We start from the raw sequence: 20011 nt of genomic DNA on the forward strand, positions 1-20011 counted from the left end.
GCCCAAAGGCCCACTCCACTACCTGCCTTGTTCTTCTATGGGCCTCATTGAAGCGGACTTCCCATGGTGTAGTTGGATTCCTTAGTGGCGTCAACAACCAGGAACGGTTTGGGTATGCAGAGTCTCCTGTTAAGTAATGGGACATATGTGCAACAATGAGTCACTCACTTCATGATTGTAGCACCAGACATTTCACACACACAAACAGGACAGATGTGACTTACCAACCAGCCAGGTCCTCTCTAGGTACAGTTGTGACTGTGGTGGTGTTCTACACTATGAAGGAATCATGGGCTGAACCCGGATAACGGGCACAGATGTCTGAAATGTCTAGATCAGTCAAGCAGACAACTTGCCCGTTGATGAAATAGAAGTTCTTTCTGTTGCAATAAACTTGTTCATTGGCCTACGGTAAGATGAAGCCAAAATATGTTCCGTCAGTGGCCCCCACCACATGTGGGATGCGTGCAAAACCATAAAAAGATGGTAAAGGAGGATTATGTGTCTTTTGTCCATAGTCTGAAGGTCTGGCAGTGGACGGTAGACAGGTAGTTGTCACATCCTCCCTCTCCCTCGGGACCTATCTATGACAAGAAATTTGTTCTGACATTAGTCATGGAAGTTGTTTCTGTTGCGGTATACTTGGTCATTGGCATGCGGTGGGACCAAACCAACATATGTGCCAACAATAGCCCCCAACACATGTGAAATGCAGGCAAAACCATATCCTTATGTCGTGGAAACTGGATATAGCTGTCGAAATGTTTCAATATTGCTGAGAGGACATCCTTCAACACCAGACTGAACATAGGTCGGGGCATACCAGCAGATGGGGCCACTCTATGTTGGAAGGACCCTGTGGCTAGGAAGTGCAATACTGACATGACTTGTACAATGGGCGATATGCTGATTGGATAACTAATAGCTGGCATCAGATCTGGCTCCAACAGACAACATAAGTCCACTATTGTTTGCCTATCCAGGTGGTAATATGTTATTATGAGACATTTCTCTATGATCTGAATTTCTCACAGTGGACGGTAGGCAGGAGGTTGTTGCATCCTCCCTCTCTCACTGTTTCTATTAATGTTTACAATAATTAAGTGCATATTAACAGTTTCCCTACTCTTTGAGAAAAGACGATTAATTCTTCAACTCAAATGCTTCACCTGAAGTGTAAGGCAAGGAGTCTCCTGCCCCCTGACCCTGATGAAGGGGCACATAATTAAACATTAAACATGTTATTTTTAGCCATGCATTTGACTCCGCCCTCCACGCTCACTCACCCCCCCAACCTCCAATGTGCAAGCATCACAGTTCTTATTCTTTTATAAAGCACTTCTACCACTGCATATTGCATAAGAATATTTACACATTTAAATCCTAAAGTGCATTTTTGAAACCTATACGTATTACTCAGTGGCAGCGAGTCCACATTTTACCATAGGACAAAGAATGGATGTTAAAGTTCCCACATTTAGTATCTGGAACCCGCAGGTTACCAAACATCGCTTGGGCTCACATTTGTTTTCCAGGGATTCAATGAGGAAAGCCGCGACCAATCACAGAAGAGATAAAAGTGTCAGTGTAACTGAAAAGTACAGCACTGGCTCCTAAACTGGCTTTTGGTATTCCTTCATCTCATTTCCCCGCAGCATTTCTGCCAGGAAGTGTTCTTCCAAAACTGTCTCTCCACATTTTGAGGAAAGCTCCTAAAGTCTGAGATTGAACTTTCTTTTCCTAGAAATGGAGTGCGCATTTGTCGCATCCTCATTCGTATCTAGGGCCATATTTATACTTTTTGACGCAAAACTGCGCTAACGCAGTTTTGCGCCAAAACAATTAGCGCCGGCTAACGCCATTCTGAAGCGCCATGCGGGCGCCGTATTTATTCAATGACGTTAGCCGGCGTTAGCCGCCGGCGCTGTCTGGTGTGTGTTTAAAAAAACGACGTACACCAGGCTGCGCCGGCGTAGGGGGAAAATGGCGTATGGGCGTCCACAAATGGTGCAAGTCAGGCTGAGGCAAAAAAATCGTCTCAACCCGATTTGCGCCATTTTTTTACGACACCCATCCCCCATTGAAATGACTCCTGTCTTAGCAAAGACAGGAGTCATGCCCCCTTGCCCAATGGCCATGCCCAGGGGACTTCTGTCCCCTGGGCATGGTCATTGGGCATAGTGGCATGTAGGGGGGCACAAATCAGGCCCCCCTATGCCACAAAAAAAAATAAAAAAAAATACTTACCTGGACTTACCTTAATGTCCCTGGGGTGGGTCCCTCCATCCTTGGGTGTCCTCCTGGGGTGGGCAAGGGTGGCAGGGGGTGTCCCTGGGGGCAGGGGAGGGCACCTCTGGGCTCATTCTGAGCCCACAGGTCCCTTAACGCCTGCCCTGACCCAGGCGCTAAAATCTGGCGCTAATGTGGGTTTTTTAGACCCGCCCACTCCCGGGCGTCATTTTTGCCCAGGAGTATAAATACGACGCATATGCATCGGAGTCATTTTTTAAGACGGGAACGCCTACCTTGCATATCATTAACGCAAGGAAGGTGTTCACGCAAAAAAATGACGCTAACTCCATGAACTTTGGCGCTAGACGCGTCTAACGCCAAAGTATAAATATGGAGTTAGTTTTGCGTCGAATTCGCGTCGAAAAAATCAACGCAAATTCGGCGCAAACGGAGTATAAATATGCCCCCTAATGCGCCTTGCCAAAGCGCTGGACTCCATCTTCGATTTGTAAACTTCATCAAACAGTTGGTTCTGTTTAGATGAAAAGTGGTTTTTCCAGTCTCCAACAGCTCCTGTAAGAGTAAATAAAATAAAACAAGCAGTGTGAGTTGCCTCTGCCGTCAACAGAACCGAGTCAATTTCATTCTTGGCGATCAGATCGAAGGCGTCAGAATACATTCATCACGTGCCTCTGTATTTCTTTCGACACTGCAGCTCAGGTGTGTTGTCTGTATTTCTTGATATTCCTGTTGCTTCATATTTTCTCATCAAGCAGAATTGCAAACACGGCGGGATAATTTAGGAAAACGAGTCACTAAAATCTACCTGCGTATTGGCAACTTAAAGAGTAGCACCAGAGCAGTGGATCAGGGGCCTGCATAGCTGGGATCTTATTACCAAGGTGTATGTTTCACAGTAGTCATGGGTTATTACTGGCCGAAATGGTAGCATAAATTCACATTACTGCAAAGTGTAAAATTAGTCATACTAAAAGTAGATTTTATTAAAAGCAAAAGGAATTTTCGCAAGTCATATTGTATTATTTTAGTTTGTTGCAGGCTAGCAAACCCCATTATTTTCAACAATCTATAACAGTGACCTCAATATACACATATAAAAGGCACATTTGCTTATGATCCCTTTAGCTAATCCAATAGAAAAGCAGAGCCTAGTGGCAATTTTGGCTGCATAAGGGACGTACATAATCAGGAGACAACTCAGTTTGTAAAGTGTACTTCAAAAAACACAAAGGGCCTGATTTAAAACTCGGCAGACGGGTTACTTTGTCACAACCATGACAGTCTGCCGAAATCTAAATCCTATTATCTTCAATGGAATTTAGATTTCGGCGGACAGGATAGCTGTCAACCTGTCAACGGTGTTGTGACTGCCATATTTTGATGGTACGGTGTTGTGACTGCCATATTTTGATGGTACGGCTCTGCAAGCGGAGGACTGTCAATGGATTGCTAATGGAGGGAGACGGTGGCGAGACCCGATTAACTTCGTACAATGGCAGTGGCCATGGAATAGAGATAACTGACACACACACACAGTGTACCTTAGCCATTTGGGTCCCCTGCACTACAGACTATGCAACACACCTCATACCAACACAACCTGTACATGTCAAAAACACACATTGACATACATCCATGACACAACATAAACACGCTATTGACACTGCACCCACACACTACACAAACACAACCAACACAAGTACACACTCAGCTACACAAACACATACATGCAGAACTACACACATCAGGACAACGTCCACCACACACCACTCACCTGAATGTGTCACAAGCAACACAACATTCTCAACGTCAGTCTCTCATGCAAGTGATACACATGCAGACACAACCACACAACCCACTTCAGCTCCCTCCACCTCAAACAGCCAATCCACACACACATATACATACTGACTAACATACACAACAGTTAGCACAAAGCAGCCTACAGATCCCCTTGCAATGCGCATACATGGACACCTTTGTCGAGTGTGAGAGTAGGGTCACTGGGGTGCCAGCATTAATTTTGCAATTAATGATGACACCACAATGACAGTTGTGTATGTGTGCAATATGTGTGTTGTGCCAGTGTGTACCCAGCCATGTGTGACACAATTGTCTCATTGACAGATGCATGTCATAGTGATTTAAAAGAATTACTGTGACATGTATATGGCTGCAGTGGTCCCGACCTCCTGAGTGGTGCCAACATCCACTGGCAAAGCGGTGTCCCTACCTTCAAGTCTGGCGACGGGGAGTTGTGTTTTCTCCGTGGGTTGTTGGAAACAGTGATGTCAGATTTTGTTCAGTTGTGTCCAGTGGAAGACAGAGGTGGTATGGGGTAATTAGATGAGTTACAATCCCTTCCCTAATCTGCCAACTCAGAAGTGAAGGTCTGACTGCCATTTTTTTCTTGGCAGTAAGGCACATCCAAACCTGCAGAGCGGGAAGTGTGGCTTGGGTCCCGCCGGCATCCATTTTTCCCTGTCCCACTGTAAATGAGAGTAGTGTTTCTTGGCGGAGATGGCAGGTCGAATGCAGGCTTTTGTCTATGGGACATCCAACATCTAAATACGGAGGGCAGACCATCACAGCAGCGGACAGATTTTCAGTTGAAAAGATGGCAGCCAGACCGTTACTGCCAACATCTAAATCAGGCCCATAGTTACAAATGCTGATATCATTCCTTTGCCTGGTTTTGGCTTTTTTAAAATTGTACATTAATGTTTGATGTGATTTAATCTAAGGCCGTTATCATGTTTCCCCATCAAAATATGTTTTGTGTTTCACTTCTATAAATACTGATAGGATAGACAGTTTGGCACGCTTTGCTCAGTGAGCCCTGCTCATCCATTGTAAACTGTTGGTGTTTCTTGTGTGATGCTAGGATCACTTATTGTGGCTTGAAACATTGTAAACGTCGCTATGTTACAAAGCTGTAATTAGAATGATGCATTATACATTGGTTAAGAAAAGATGGATGCTTCACACATCGTCCCACCCACAAGTGCCCATGCCCCCGCCCTCCACACACACACATATATACTCTCTCTCTCTCTCTCTCTCGTTCTGCTTGCTTACCTTTCCTGAATATGAGTTTCCTGTTGGATGTGAGCGCACACACTGTGTGGTTCGGGTCGTGGTTTTCCTTCTCAACGTTGTTTTTCATCTTGTTGAAAGAAGACATCCTTGAAACTTCATTGATTTCTTGGTCACTAATACTTAAACTGAGAAAACTGCATATTTTCCGAATTGATTTAGGAAGATTCTGAAAATTAAATAAGTGGAATAACCGTCAGTCACCAGAGTCACAGAAAGCAGGAAACATTTTACTTACTATCGAGTACTAGCGACATACTGAGATCATATAGTATGCTAATGTAGCAGAAGAATGTTTTGTAACTACAAACTTAGTCTTGATTGCTATTATCAACAATGTTTCCTCAAACTTATGCCTACTAACATAGTATAGCGCCTTATGCTAGGTTTTTAAATAGTTGCATTACAAACACTTAGGGGGTCATTCTAACCCTGGCGGTAAAAACCGCCAGGGCGAATGACCGCGGTAGCACCGCCAACAGGCTGGCGGTGCACCGCTGGGCATTCTGACCGCGGCGGTTCAGCCGTGGCCAGAAACGGAAAGTCGGCGGTGTACCGCCGACTTTCCGCTGCCCGTGAGAATCCTCCATGGCCCCCTACCGCCATCCTGTTCCTGGCGGGTCTCCCGCCAGGAACAGGATGGCGGTAGGGGGTGCCGCGGGGCCCCTGGGGGCCCCTGCAGTGCCGATGTCAATGGCATGGGCACTGCAGGGGCCCCCGTAAGAGGGCCCCAAAAAGAATTTCAGTGTCTGCCTAGCAGACACTGAAATTCGCGACGGGTGCTACTGCACCCGTCGCACTCCAGCAACTCCGCCGGCTCCATTCGGAGCCGGCTTCATCGTTGCTGGGTCTTTCCCGCTGTGCTGGCGGGCGGCCTTTTGGCGGTCGCCCGCCAGCACAGCGGGAAAGCCAGAATGGCCGCCGCGGTCTTGTGACCGCGGTGCGGTCATTTGGCAGGAACCGCATGGCGGGCGGCGACCGCCGCCCGCCGCGGTCATAATCAGGCCCTTAGTCTGATTGACAGGCAACTTCCTTAGAATCATACAATTTATGTTTGTGAGGTGACAAAACTGAGAGCAAAATTCAGGACTCCAAGATCCAAGGTCTGCAATTTAGCCACTAGACTTCAACCCCTCCACGTCCCCGCCTCATCCACATAAACCACATCTGCACCACTGATGGTCTCCCACTTGTCTGCTTGATAGAAGAACCGAGGGGTGCTGCTGCAGTGGGACAATTGACATTCCACTAAATGTTTGTAGTTACGATTTTGATGTTGTAGGGGCACTTAGAGCTTCTGCCGGGTATCTGTTTAGGTACATTAAGGGGGAGGGCATCCAGCAGCAGATTTTTGTAAAACAAGCTGAAACAGCAATTTTATTGTTATTGTTTTTTTAGAGAAACAATCATGTCTGTACTGGACTTTTATTTGTTTGAATAGTAGATAACTATCTTCCAAGCTCATAGTCGTCCACCTGATATAGTAGACAAGCTGCTGGAAGCCCTTAGGTTTTGGTGCCCTAAGAATAGTCGTATTTGACATGATGAAAAGGAGAGAGGCAATATCATTATTAATCAATGTGCATGCAATGTCAGTAAGTTGATGATGAAGTACTTTACATCTGCCCGTTCAGACCTACTCTATGTATTAGATTCAGGATAGTTAAATATAAATACATTTTGACTATTTTGGTAATGGTGGATTGAATATTTTTCAGTCATAGAATCGCTCGTTCTTACCTTCTTCATTGACTCGTCGTATAAAATTAGGATTGTTCCATCATTTTTGTGCTCTTCCCATCCCAGGATATGGTCAAACCAAGAACCACATACAACTGTAAAGTAAAAATGTGTTACAGTCAATGGATATATATTCACAGAAAATGTTATCTTTTCATTTAAGCAAAATGAAAGACATACTTTCGCATAAACACTTCAAGCTAGAGGATCAAATCTATGTAAATCATCTCACATCTGAAATTGGGAGTTTTCTCATCACAGATCTCTGTCTATCCCTCCACTCTAGTACACATAGACAACATATTACAGAGAGAAGACATTAAATACTGGTTGATGGAGGAACAGGGTGGGCATAGTGACACCAGTAAGCAGAGAGACCTCCACGCGTTCGGGCAGGGAGCACAGCTTCCTCCATGGGCATCGAAATGACCAGTTTGAAGGAAGTGTCTCTCTATTTTTGCACCTCATGTAGGAGTAAAAATAAAATCATGTAGTCCCAGGTCCATAATTATATGACTACTCGTGTGTGGGGCTATTCGTATAGAAAGTAACTGTTTATTCCTTGTGCACATTACACTATCCCCGTTTTAACGCTCTCACTGGAACTGGGTAAGAATATTTGGATGTGATCCTTTTCTGTGCACTACTCCTCCTTCCTTTGCCCCTTTTCATTGTTCCCTCCCCCTGTATAGCTATGCTACATCTGTCCAGTTTCTCAGCATCACATATATGGACGAGTACTGTTCTATGTGCCGCAGCTCATATTTGCGAAGCTTGCCTCCATATTTCTATTATATCTCAAGGATGTGGTTAAATTCCTCTCATATTTAATTTCTATTTGATGTACCACCTACATGCTCATACTAACCAATAATGTTTTGTTTTGATCTTAAAATCCTCAATAAAAACTTATTCAACAAAAAAGGGAGATTTTATGTGTATTAATTTCTTTGCCTCTGGGATTTGTGTCACTCTCCTTTAGTGAGACTTTGCTCATGACTTTATGGATGTGCGAAAACTAATGCACGTTGCATAGCATATGCACGCTCAATCACACTATATAAAGCAGGCCATCTGTAATATGTTATTTTACGTTTGTGGGCTCATTTTGAATGAAAAAGTTGGAAAATATATGTGAAAATCTGACTTTTATTTACAGTGCTTGGTAGAATTTATCACATGTAAATCACATTAGAACATTTGTCAGTGAGCTAACAGCTATTTTCAGCTGACACAAAACTCTTAAACATATCTGCATTGCTTAATACAGGTATGTATTTTGGCGACAAAGCATTCTTTGTGCCAGTCTATAGACATAACTACTTACAGGGACTAATTTTTGCTTGGGTCTGCTGATGGTGGGCAGCTGGAAAAAAATTGGGGTTTTAGTTCTTATTTTTTGTCTGTAGGCTTTGACCCAATCCAAGACAAAGACAAGAAGAAAAACGAAGGAAGAGAGATAAAAAACAGGGAGAAAACAGGAATTGAATACAGCCTGCAAGAGAGAGTAAATGGACAAGAAGTATAGGGTGGTGGAGGCAGTGGAATCAAGATGGCCAACCTAGGTTTTGGGCAACCTCTGAATACGACGGTGATGGTGGCAATCTCCAATGAAAGCTTTTCAACTTCTACACGTATGCATTTTTTTTTGCAAATTAAAAAATTATTTTTATCACCTCAGATTCAGAAAACAATATAAGTACTACTTTTTGCAATTAGCCAAAACGTGGTGAGGTTTTTCCAGTCAGAGAAAGTATGGCCAGGTGAGGTTTGTCCTTGGAGGGGCCCCCTGAGCCCAGGGACTGCAACGGCCATGCCACGCCCCTGATGTCATTATTTTACTGTAGCTGTGACAGTGCACTCACAGTACACCCACCATTTGGAACTCGATCAAGCATTAACAGCACCAAGGACACGTGGGACGTTCTATAAAATGGCTAAATAAACAAATGAGTACGGCAGATCTTGTAGTAGAGTGCGCCCCCCCCCCCCCCTTTCCCTTCCAGGCACGGTCTTCCTGTTTTCCTGTCAGGGACCCTTCCAGTAAATCAAGAACACGCACTGTTTGAATAAAAGGAGCTCTTTAAAAAATCAGACACATCACTATAGTATCCGCTCACAAGATTTTGGGCGCGTACTTTGAAAAGTATAAAAAGAACAACTGTTCAAAAAAACATACCCAAGACCCATCAACGCAATCTAATCTGCTTCTTCGATGAATCTGGGGGAAAGGCTACACTCACACTCTAAGGAGCAAAGTTCAGGGTGACATAGCAGTCTAAAAGCAAAGTATACGGAAGAATACAAACCACACGGCCTCAGCTGAGCCTTCATAGTCACTTCAAAAGACGTTATTACAATAGCTCAGCCGAGCAACAGTGTAAAGCTTTCTGCTGAAGTTGAAACATCGAAAGCACCTCACAGGTGCACATTGTGGTTGAAAAAGATCTTGCAAGTGGAAACACGCTGGTTCCTCGAAACAGCAGCTCGTGGCACTAGAGAATCATACTGGAACTCGTTTTTATAATGCTACATTTGTTATCGAAGTGAGACAATGTTAAATGGCTTCGAGCCTCAGGGACTCGTGCACAAGTTAAGCCACAAGTCACAAATCACGTGATCATCAACGTGTAACAGTCGAATGGGTGAGGTTACACAGTAAACACTGCTGTGGGCTGTACTGGGTTTGCAGGAATGCCAAGTGATATTACTGCTGCCGTAGCCAGGGAAAGGGTGGTGTGCAGCTGATGTGCAGAATCACTGGGCTCTAAGAAATCATTAGCACTGCTTCAGAAGCAGAGAAACCAGAGGACCAGCAGCAGCAAAGAAGCCTGGCTACAATGGAAAAAAACAAAACGGAAAGAACAGCTCAAAGTTCTGTGAAAAACTCACTTTTTGTCTGTTCTCCTTATTGTGTCCACTTTCTGTGGTATGTGGTGACTGTGACAGGCCAGTGCCCTCCTAGACTGTCAGTGTGACAAGAAGCAGTAGGAGAATGGAGCATAACGAAATGTTCAGTTATGTACAATAGTGTGCTGTCTTGCACCGTTGTATGTCCTCTACTGTCTGTACAGCGTGCCTCTGCACTGCAGGCTACGTGATTGCACGATAGCTGCTCAGGCTGCACGTGGCCTTTCAATCTATCTTTTTCTATCATGCTCAAAATTACAATGCGAGTATCAACATTTGCTTCAGGAGTTCTGACCACAACTCCACGACCATGACAACTAGAATGGGTACCAGTGGTGCTTCCTGCAGCCAGCTGCCTTCCTCCTGCAAGAGTATTCCCGGTCTACTAGTCAATGAGACACTTAAGGTCAACCTCCCCAAAGCGTCTGACTATCCGCCAGAAAAGTCTAAGGGGGTCATTCTAACCCTGGCGGTAAAAACCGCCAGGGCGAATGACCGCGGTAGCACCGCCAACAGGCTGGCGGTGCACCGCTGGGCATTCTGACCGCGGCGGTTCAGCCTCGGCCAGAAACGGAAAGTCGGCGGTGTACAGCCGACTTTCCGCTGCCCGTGAGAATCCTCCATGGCGGCGGAGCGTGCTCCGCCGCCATGGGGATTCTGACACCCCCTACCGCCATCCTGTTCCTGGCGGGTCTCCCGCCAGGAACAGGATGGCGGTAGGGGGTGCCGCGGGGCCCCCGTAAGAGGGCCCCAAAAAGAATTTCAGTGTCTGCCTAGCAGACACTGAAATTCGCGACGGGTGCTACTGCACCCGTCGCACTCAAGCAACTCCGCCGGCTCCATTCGGAGCCGGCTTCATCGTTGCTGGGTCTTTCCCGCTGTGCTGGCGGGCGGCCTTTTGGCGGTCGCCCGCCAGCACAGCGGGAAAGCCAGAATGGCCGCGGTCATTTGGCGGGAACCGCATGGCGGGCGGTGACCGCCGCCCGCCGCGATCATAATCAGGCCCTAAATGTTTTAGGGTTAGATCCCTTTGCTACAAAGGCTCTTCTGCTGCACCCCTTTTGGAACGTGGCTGTAGGAAGTTTTGAAGAGTAATGAAGGCCAACCTGTTCTGCTCTGCTTATGAATCCAGAACGGTAGACTAATTAATGCTCTGATGTGTTGTAATCTATTGGTAGGCTTTTAAACACGCCCACCTCACACCCATCACTATCACTAATTCATGGGCTTCCAAAAATCCTTTGTTATCATTGGTAAATGCTTTACGTTTTTCCCTCCTTGGGGCAGTTTTGTTACTGCCTTGGCCATCGACTTTGTTACATGGATAATTGCACGTTTGCCATTACATTTGACTGCGAGCAAATTTATTTTTCCTTTTGTGTCTCTCCTTTGCGCTCATGCTCATGGCGGACGTGGCGCTTTGAATTAGCTTGCTTATGTCAACTGTTTTATTTTTCATTTTCAATTTATGTGGCAAGTAAAGTCCAGTTAAGAATTTTTAACGCAAATAGCTCTATCTCGAGCAAATGCGAAACCCATTGCAGTGCAAATGCTTGTCTTATAATGAGTTCTGTGCATAAAGTAAATGGTTGGTTTGGAAATAATTATATTATGCATTTTCTGTGTCCTTTACAATCTGTGTTTTTGTAGTGTGTTTCCTGATTTTACTACAATCAGAACTGTTGCAGTTTTTGGTAATTTAGATTAAATGTCTAAGTGTGTTTTCAGGAATTTGAATACATAAATTACTATTTAAATGGTGATAAGAAGATAATTTGAGTCACACTCATAAAGTCAATGAGTTGTAAGCACTAGAAGCATTAATTCCAACAGAGAAGTTCCTTCTACATTGTGCCAGTGTTGGGTTGAGATAAGGACCATCAATAAAGTTGAGCAACCTAGTCTACCAATACAATCATGTTCTCAGGAGTGCATATCCTGTTTTAGTGACACATTAAAACAGTATCCCCGTGCCACTTGAACACAGAATAAGGAAACGGGCTAAAATATGGATCTGTGGGCAGAGGGCCAGCTTTGTGAACTGCATGGCAAGCTCCTGAATCAGGAAAGGGCTGCTTCAGCCACTCATCTTGATGAGGTCGCCTGAACACGTACCATTGTATCATGTAATAAAAAGCCTCCCATTCAAGCACCTATTTATAGTTCAGTATGTGATGCACACTACGTAGATGTGTACTATAATTATTAATGTTTGAAAAGCTAAAACCATTGCATGTTTTTAAATAAAGCTGCCATATACGTGGGGGGGACAAAACTACATAACCATATAGATATTGGTCATCTACTGATTGTTTTGTGGGCTGCCCTAAACACGTGTGTGCAGGCACTCACTCTACCTGTGTAGTCAGCTGTGCTGTCTTTAGTTATTGTACCCTACGGTGGATGGACTCGCAATCAGCAAACAGGATTTCAGTGTTTTGCATGAACCTGCACAAGTACATTCTCACATTCATGAGAACTTTGGATACGGACATATTTTTTTATTTATTATTTATTTTTATTGATTTTATAATTTCTCCAATACAGTGAACAACTGTGCATCATACATAGAGCAACTATAGGTGATCAGTGGTACCCTTAATTGTTGACTTTTCATCTCCTCAGGCTTGCAACAGTCAAGAAGAAAGGTGACAGTCATCCACTCATCCTCCCACTGGCCACACCCTGAGTCAACCATAAGTCATTTAATTCTGCCCAGTAGATTCCTGCCTATAATCACGATGCGACCAGTGGTCAAGTCTTCCCTGGCTTGTGTTTCCCTACAGACACTGCATTTCTCAAGTACCCCAAATTCTCAGAAATGTCTATATACAGCCCCTCCCTTTGTATATCTCTTTTTCCAACAATTTACAGTGCTCCATTCGAGTTTCTCATGTATCACATTGGGAGGGTATTTTTGTCCCCGCTTTTGTGCTATGTCATGTTTGGCTGTTCTGCATCTGATTATAATTCGTTTTTGCTGACTTTTTGTGACATCCATAGGTCCCCAAATACCCAACAAATCAGTCCATGACTTCAAGTCCAAAGGGACTCCAATGGCACCCTTCAGTAAAAGGCTCAGCTTGGGACATTTCCACAATGTATGCAGTAATGTACCTTCTAATCCGCATTCTCTCCAGCACCGTGGGTTGTCTGCTCTACGTACTTTATGCAGTAATACCCTTGTGCAATATATCCTGTGAAGTATCTTAATTTGTAGTAGGCGTAGCTTGTTTTTATTGTGACTGCGCTGGTGGATCCCAGTGCGGTCATCCAGACCTCTTCATCTAGGTCCCCCTATCTCTCGTCTCCATCATTCTTGTAGGCATGCCAAAGCGTTCTGTGAGTTTTTCATACCGGGTCCATCTGTGAGGGAGAATAGTTTTTTCTTTATTCGCTCAACTAACAGTCTATTCCCAAGGAGGGAGCGTTCATGCGTAACCTTGTTTTGTGGTATGGGTTCCTGCTGTGCATGTCTCAACTGACATTGATTTGAATACCTATAATGTTTTCTTTATTCGCTCAACTATCAGTCTATTCCCAAGGAGGGAGTGTTCCTGCGTAACCTTGTTTTGTGGTATGGGTTCCTGCAGTATATGTCTCAACTGACATTGATTTGAATACCTATTATGACCCATTCAAACAAGAGCATATACTCTTTTGAGCCTATATATTGACAGTTTAGATTAAAAATATATTTAATGTTTGTGCTTTGGAAATTACAAGAACATTTGAGGTGATGATATCCAAACAGAGGATTTTAACTGACTAGGGATAACATTGTCAGCATTTCAGTTTTAACAGTACAGAGTAAAACTATATACATATTGTAAATTTGCACTGGTGAAAAAACAGTAAGTCCATAATGGAGCGTTTATTATTTGCACCATAGCAAATACGATAAAAGAGTTAATCTTATTGTACCTTTCAACTGTGAAAGCTGGGGCTATGTCAATGATAATTTTTTTTCTCTTTTATTAGATTTGAAAAGAGTGCAAATTCTACTTCCACTGTTATAATTTTTGTTCTCTTTTATTAGATTTGAAAAGAGTGCAAATTCTACTTCCACTGTTTTAATGGGCTCTTCATGTAGAAGGGCATCTATGTTAAAACCTTAAAGAGACTAGTACTATAACTTATAAACAATACTGCACATATCCTGTGGCGTAACAAAGGCCTCTCAGCACAGTACTCTGGCCTGAGAGCTCAGCATGAGTCCGAAGGGGGGCCCCCGTCAAATTTCGTTACGCCACTGCACAGATCGGACAGGGTATATTCTTTAAATTGCAAAAGACAAATCTTCTTAAATTATGATATGACCAGTTTTAAGAGACCTCATAGAAAAGTCTGACCCTTACCGTCGCAGATCTGCAAAAAGCAACTCTGCAGTGTGTTGGCCTCAATAACCTTCCTCCATAAACTCTACCACTGAGCAACCAAATAGCTTTCCTTGCGTTTCAGTTGCCAAAACTAGGTTTTCACTTACGGTTAAACTACAAAGTTGGATGGCTTCCTATTTTTTGTGCATAACCAGGCTGTATAGAACAGTGAAGATGGGAAGCAAGACAGGAAGCTGACAAGGCGGGGGAGCATTCTGCTACACGGACAGCAGCTTTAGAGAGGGGAGGCAAAGGAAAGGGCTAAAGGACTAACAGAAAGCATATGAGATGCGAGAGGGTTAGTGATTGGACAGCTGGCTTGGGCACTGAGATGGCATAATGGAATATGACCAAACAGGAGGCAAGAAATGTCAATATGCTAATCACCTATCTCTGCCTTGGTACTGCAATCCACAGCCGATGGTAGGTTAGGGTGCACTGTTAACAGTTAAAAGTGCATTGTAAGTGAACGAGATTCTCAGCTGTGTATTTGAGAGACATTATAGGCATCATTAATCCCATAAAATCCACGACCTTTGGTTTATTTACTCACCAGACTTCGTTATATATAAACATAACTGGTGAAATGTGAAGGATAAAGATCTCAGTAGAGGAAAACCAATAAAGATGGTGAATCTGACTTGTTAGGGTGTATATGATGTATTCTTGCTTCTCACTAGACTGTAAAGATGACCAGATAATCAGCTACAGGCCTCATTAATTACGCCAACAACCTTTTGCAATTGCCTGAGAACCTAACATTGTTGACTCCCACAACTCATATTTCTGCCTACAACGTAAACATCCAATTGGTTAAAAGCTTTGAATGAATTAAAATACGTTGCTTGTATAGACTTGTTTACCTTCTCCCTGCATGAACATGTTGAAGTAAGCAGGCCATGCTTCAATAGTTGTCAGGTTTGGGTTGTCTCTGTAGTAATGATATAGTGAAACTGCTGTGTCCTTTGGATTTCGCACAATGTAGATTGACTATAAGAAGGAAGAAATACTGTCAGTGGCGGCAAAATGTGATCAACTCTGAAAAATATCTGCCTTTCGATGATTCATACAAATGATAACAGTGCACATTTCTTTATTTCTTCATCTTGCTAATACGTGTTCCGTATTGTTGCTCCCATCTGGTGCAGAGAGAAATTCTACATCAGATTAGAAATATTTTCTATGATCTTTTTTAGTTGAGTAGATGTATTGCTATATCATTTGATTAATTTGTATTTTATGGCGATCCGCCGAAATAGAGAGTGTTGAACTGAATATCGTTTAAACATTGATGCATTGGGCCATAGTTGAATTAAAATATTGTTTACAGAGAAAAAAATATATATATCAAGTTCTTTCAGAATTATTGAGATATTGAAAAGTATTCCATTCTTGTTCTACATACTTGATATGGTGGGAATGTAATCTAACAGTATGATGTATTTTGTTTAGCACTGTTGATATTTTTACTTTATATTTAGAAAAATAATTTTTACCTTGCATTTTTTTTCTTTCAGGTCATGTGGCAACACGTTGTAGCTCAAATGCATAGGGATAATTCTTCTGGAAGGCAAATTTTTCATTTCTTCTAGTTTTGAAAGATCTCCAAACTCAAATGGGGATGTCAGGGTCACCTTGGAGTCATGCAGATTCTTAATAATTTCTTCCAGCCAGTGGGTTCCTTGAAGAACATAGTAAACATTTAGAACCTTTCCCTAGAAGTCCCTCAATCACATTTGGTGATACTATCAAAACCAATACAATGATCTGGTTAATTCATGAGAAAATATCTAATGTGAGAAGATCGAAGAGTGTTCATTTGCAAGCTGCCTTTGACATAGGTCCTGGTTCTGCCTTTGGTGGTCCCACCACTGGACCGCCAAAGATGCAAAGAGGACGCCACCATCATGGCGGTGGCGTCCTCTTCGAGCGTATTACAATGTTCCCGCCAGGTTGGCCAGCAGGAACATTACATTAAGCGCTCCCGCCCGGCTGACCAATGGGAACAGTGCTACAGCATTGGCTTATGGGAGCCAAGGCCAATATTGTAGCAGCTCAGCACCCTCGGATTGTGTACTGTCTGCAACTTTCCAGGATCAAAATGTTGCGGTCGGACGTTAGTGTCTGAAGTAAATCCTCAAAAACCATTGTTCCTGACCACTTTCCATACACAGGTTCCTGGTGACTTCTATGTCAGCCTTTTTGATTAAACTATACTGAACAATGCAGCAGGCTTTTTAATGTACCTGTGTACTCTTTCTAATGGACCTGCTCTTGAAAATCTCTAGCATATGTTCCATGAGCGAGTTGTGGTATACAATGAAATCCACTGACACATGCAGTGTTTTGTGTTTTCACCTGGAAAACCAAAAATTACATGCAAGGTCATTCTTTATTGGAACAAATGCTTCTTTCCAAATGGGACTCTATAAATGCTTAGGGTCTGCTGCAGTGTGTCTTAACTCTGAGAGACTTGGTAATGCTGAAACACTACCTGACTCAAGTCAACCCCAGCAGTTGTGTTCCAGTGTATACATTCTCTTGTTCCTCAATAACCTAACACTTGAAAATTAAAATATATTTTTATATATTAGTTGCATTACTGACCTAAATCCGCCTACATTAATTTGAATTAGAAATTCAAAATAAACCAATGGCAAGGTATTGGTAATTTTTGGTGCTTTGATGTAAGAATCAAGGATGAACATGTGTATATGCAAAGATCTTCACCTGCCTAGAACAAACTTTAATGTATAGTTGTGCCTATTGCACCCACATAATGACATGGGCAGTCGAATTTGGCATAGAAAATGTATGTTCCTCCTTGAGTAAAAGTTCCTGTACCCATATTCTCACTGTATTTAAATTTGATATTACTAAAAGTAATTGATCCAGTCCACCCAATAGATGCAGCTAACACTAGTCCCATGTCGTGAACAAGCCTTCTTGATTCTAGCTCAAAAAGATTTGTACAGAGCTTCTAAACAGGAGTCCAGTGAATATTGTTATACTACTATGGCATTCTTATTAACATGGAATACATAGGTTTTTTAACCTTAAATTCTCATAAAATTGCTATCTCATTTCATTCAGGCTATGACAAGCATACACTATTGGATAGTGAAGTGTTCAACAAGGATTACTACATCAAATATAAATTCTGAGGATAACCTTTTCAACATGTATAAACTATTTCATTTACAGCCAACGGCATGGCACATATTATTCATAAAATACAATAGATTGGAGTCCAGGAATTGTGCCACATCAAGAGAAAACTTCAATGTACCCCTAAATGAACTCTGAAAAATATCCTGTTTCTCAAAATTAAATATTTTGAATGCAACGCAAACAACTGGAAAGTTTAAAAATGCGGGTTTACCTGACTTCGGATAAGAAACGAGGAGCAGGTTCTCTCACTACCTTCTCTCGCCTGGAAGGTATCGAGTGACCTCAGGAGGTCAGTAGAAGACCTTGTCGTGAAGGGGATATTATTGAACATGTGAATAAGGTTTGGGTGGCTTGACATTGTTGCTAGTGTGGTAAGGTCTTAGAGTATCACTGGAGTTAAGGTGACTTCTCAGTCAGTGATACACTAGCATCAGTGCCCAGGAGAGAGAGACTGAGGCACAGTCGGAGGGCTTCTTTTATACCCTTAACTCCCAGCCACAACATTCCAGTCAAACCTTATCAGGAACTTTATGGCCTGCCCCGGGTGCCTGTCGCTGACCCAGAGAGCGTGATATCACACGGCCCAAAGAAAAAAAGATCTCTTTCAGACCTTCCTTTCATCAGCATTGCCCAACAGGTACCTCCCTCTTCTCTCATTTAAATAAGATTAGTGTGGTGTAGCTGCAATATCCTCCTTCCGCGAGGCACAATTTTCTACAGCCTCGAGCCTAACAACTGTATTTGACTAAAGAAAATTAATTTGGCAACTAATTAAGCTCAAGGGTAATGGCTCTGAGAGATCTGGAATTTCCTGGCGAAACTCTCATCACATCTCGAGTGAAGATGATCATACCAGATCGAGACCGCTTATATAAGGCAGTTGCCTTTGGACCCCCTGATATGCCACATAAACGCAATGGCACACTAACTGAAAGTGACAGATGAATAAACTTGCGTTAGAACAAAGGGCTCGTTGTCCACTTCAACCCCTTCGCTGCCAGGCCTTTTCTCCCTCATGTGCCAGGCATTTTTTTGGCTATATGGGACAGTTTGCGCTTAGGCCCTCATAACTTTTTGTCCACATCAGCTACCCATGCCAAATTTGCATCTTTTTTTCCCAAAATCCAAGGGACTCTAGGAGTACCCAGACTTTGTGGGTCCCCCTGAAGAAGACCAAGAAATTAGCCAAAATACACCAAAAATGTTGTTTTTTTCCCAAAAAATGGGAAAAAAAGGGCTGCAGAAGAAGGCGTGTGTTTTTTCCCTGAAAATGGCACCAACAAAGGGTTTCCGGTGCTAAAATCACCATCTTCCAAGGTTTCAGGAAAAGGGAGACTTAAATCAGAAAACCACATTTTTCAACACAATTTTGGCATTTTACTGGAACACATCCATCCATTTTTACTATTTTTTGTGCTTTCAGCCTCCTTCCAGTTAGTGACAGAAATGAGTGTAAAACCAGTCCTGGATCCTGAAAAGCTAAACATTTCTGAAAAGTAGATAAACTTCTGAATTCACCAAGGGGTCATTTGTGTAGAACGTACAAGGTTTTCCTACAGAAAATAACAGCTGAAATAAAAAAAATATTGAAATTGAGGTGAAAAAAACAGCCAGTTACTCTGTAACTTTTTCCTGCGATGCCAGATTTTTAAAAGCAATATACCGTTATGTCTGCTGGACTCTTCTGGTTGCAGGGATATATAGGGCTTGGAAGTTCATCAAGAACCCTAGGTATCCAGAGCCAATAAAGAAGCTACACCTTGCAATGGCTTTTCCTTGTATACCTGGTACACAGCAATTCATTTGGTGAAATATAAAGAGTGAAAAATAGGTAACAAGGAAACCTTTGTATTTCCAAAATGGGCACAAGATAAGGTGTTAAGAAGTAGTGGTTATTTGCACATCTCTGAATTCCAGGGTCCCCATGCTAGCATGTGAAATACAGGGCATTTGTCAAATAGTCGTCTTTTTTACACACTGTCTTACATTTGAAAGGAAAAAATGTAGAGAAGGACAAGGGGCAATAACACTTGTTCTGCTATTCTGTGTTCCCCCAAGTCACCCGATAAAAATGGTACCTCACTTGCGTGGGTAGGCCTAGAGCCCGCGACTGGAAACGCAACATGAACACATCACATTTTTACATTGAAATCTGACATGTTTTTTGGAAAGTGCCTAGCTGTGGATTTTGGCCTCTAGCACAGCCGGCACGTAGGGAAACCTACCAAACCTGTGCATTTTTAAAATTAGACACCTAGGGAAATTCAGGATGAGGTGATTTGTGGGGCTCTCACCAGGTTCTGTTACCCAGAATCCTTTGCAAACCTCAAACATTGGCCAAAAACACTTTTTCCTCACATTTTGGTGACAGAAAGTTCTGCAATCTGAGTGGAGCCATAAATTTCCTTCCACCCAGCATTCCCCCCAGTCTCCTGATAACAATTGTACCTCACATGTGTGGG

General features: G+C 43.0%; 1 pseudogene; it reads right to left on the minus strand.

The window, feature by feature from the left end:
* Nucleotides 1-2659: 2659 nt before the first annotated feature.
* LOC138287157 (sulfotransferase 6B1-like) lies at nucleotides 2660-17907 on the minus strand (annotated as a pseudogene).
* Between the last annotated feature and the right edge of the window lie 2104 nt (nucleotides 17908-20011).

Source organism: Pleurodeles waltl, chromosome 4_1 (assembly GCF_031143425.1).
Source record: "Pleurodeles waltl isolate 20211129_DDA chromosome 4_1, aPleWal1.hap1.20221129, whole genome shotgun sequence".
In the NCBI taxonomy this organism is placed as follows: Eukaryota; Metazoa; Chordata; class Amphibia; order Caudata; family Salamandridae; genus Pleurodeles; species Pleurodeles waltl.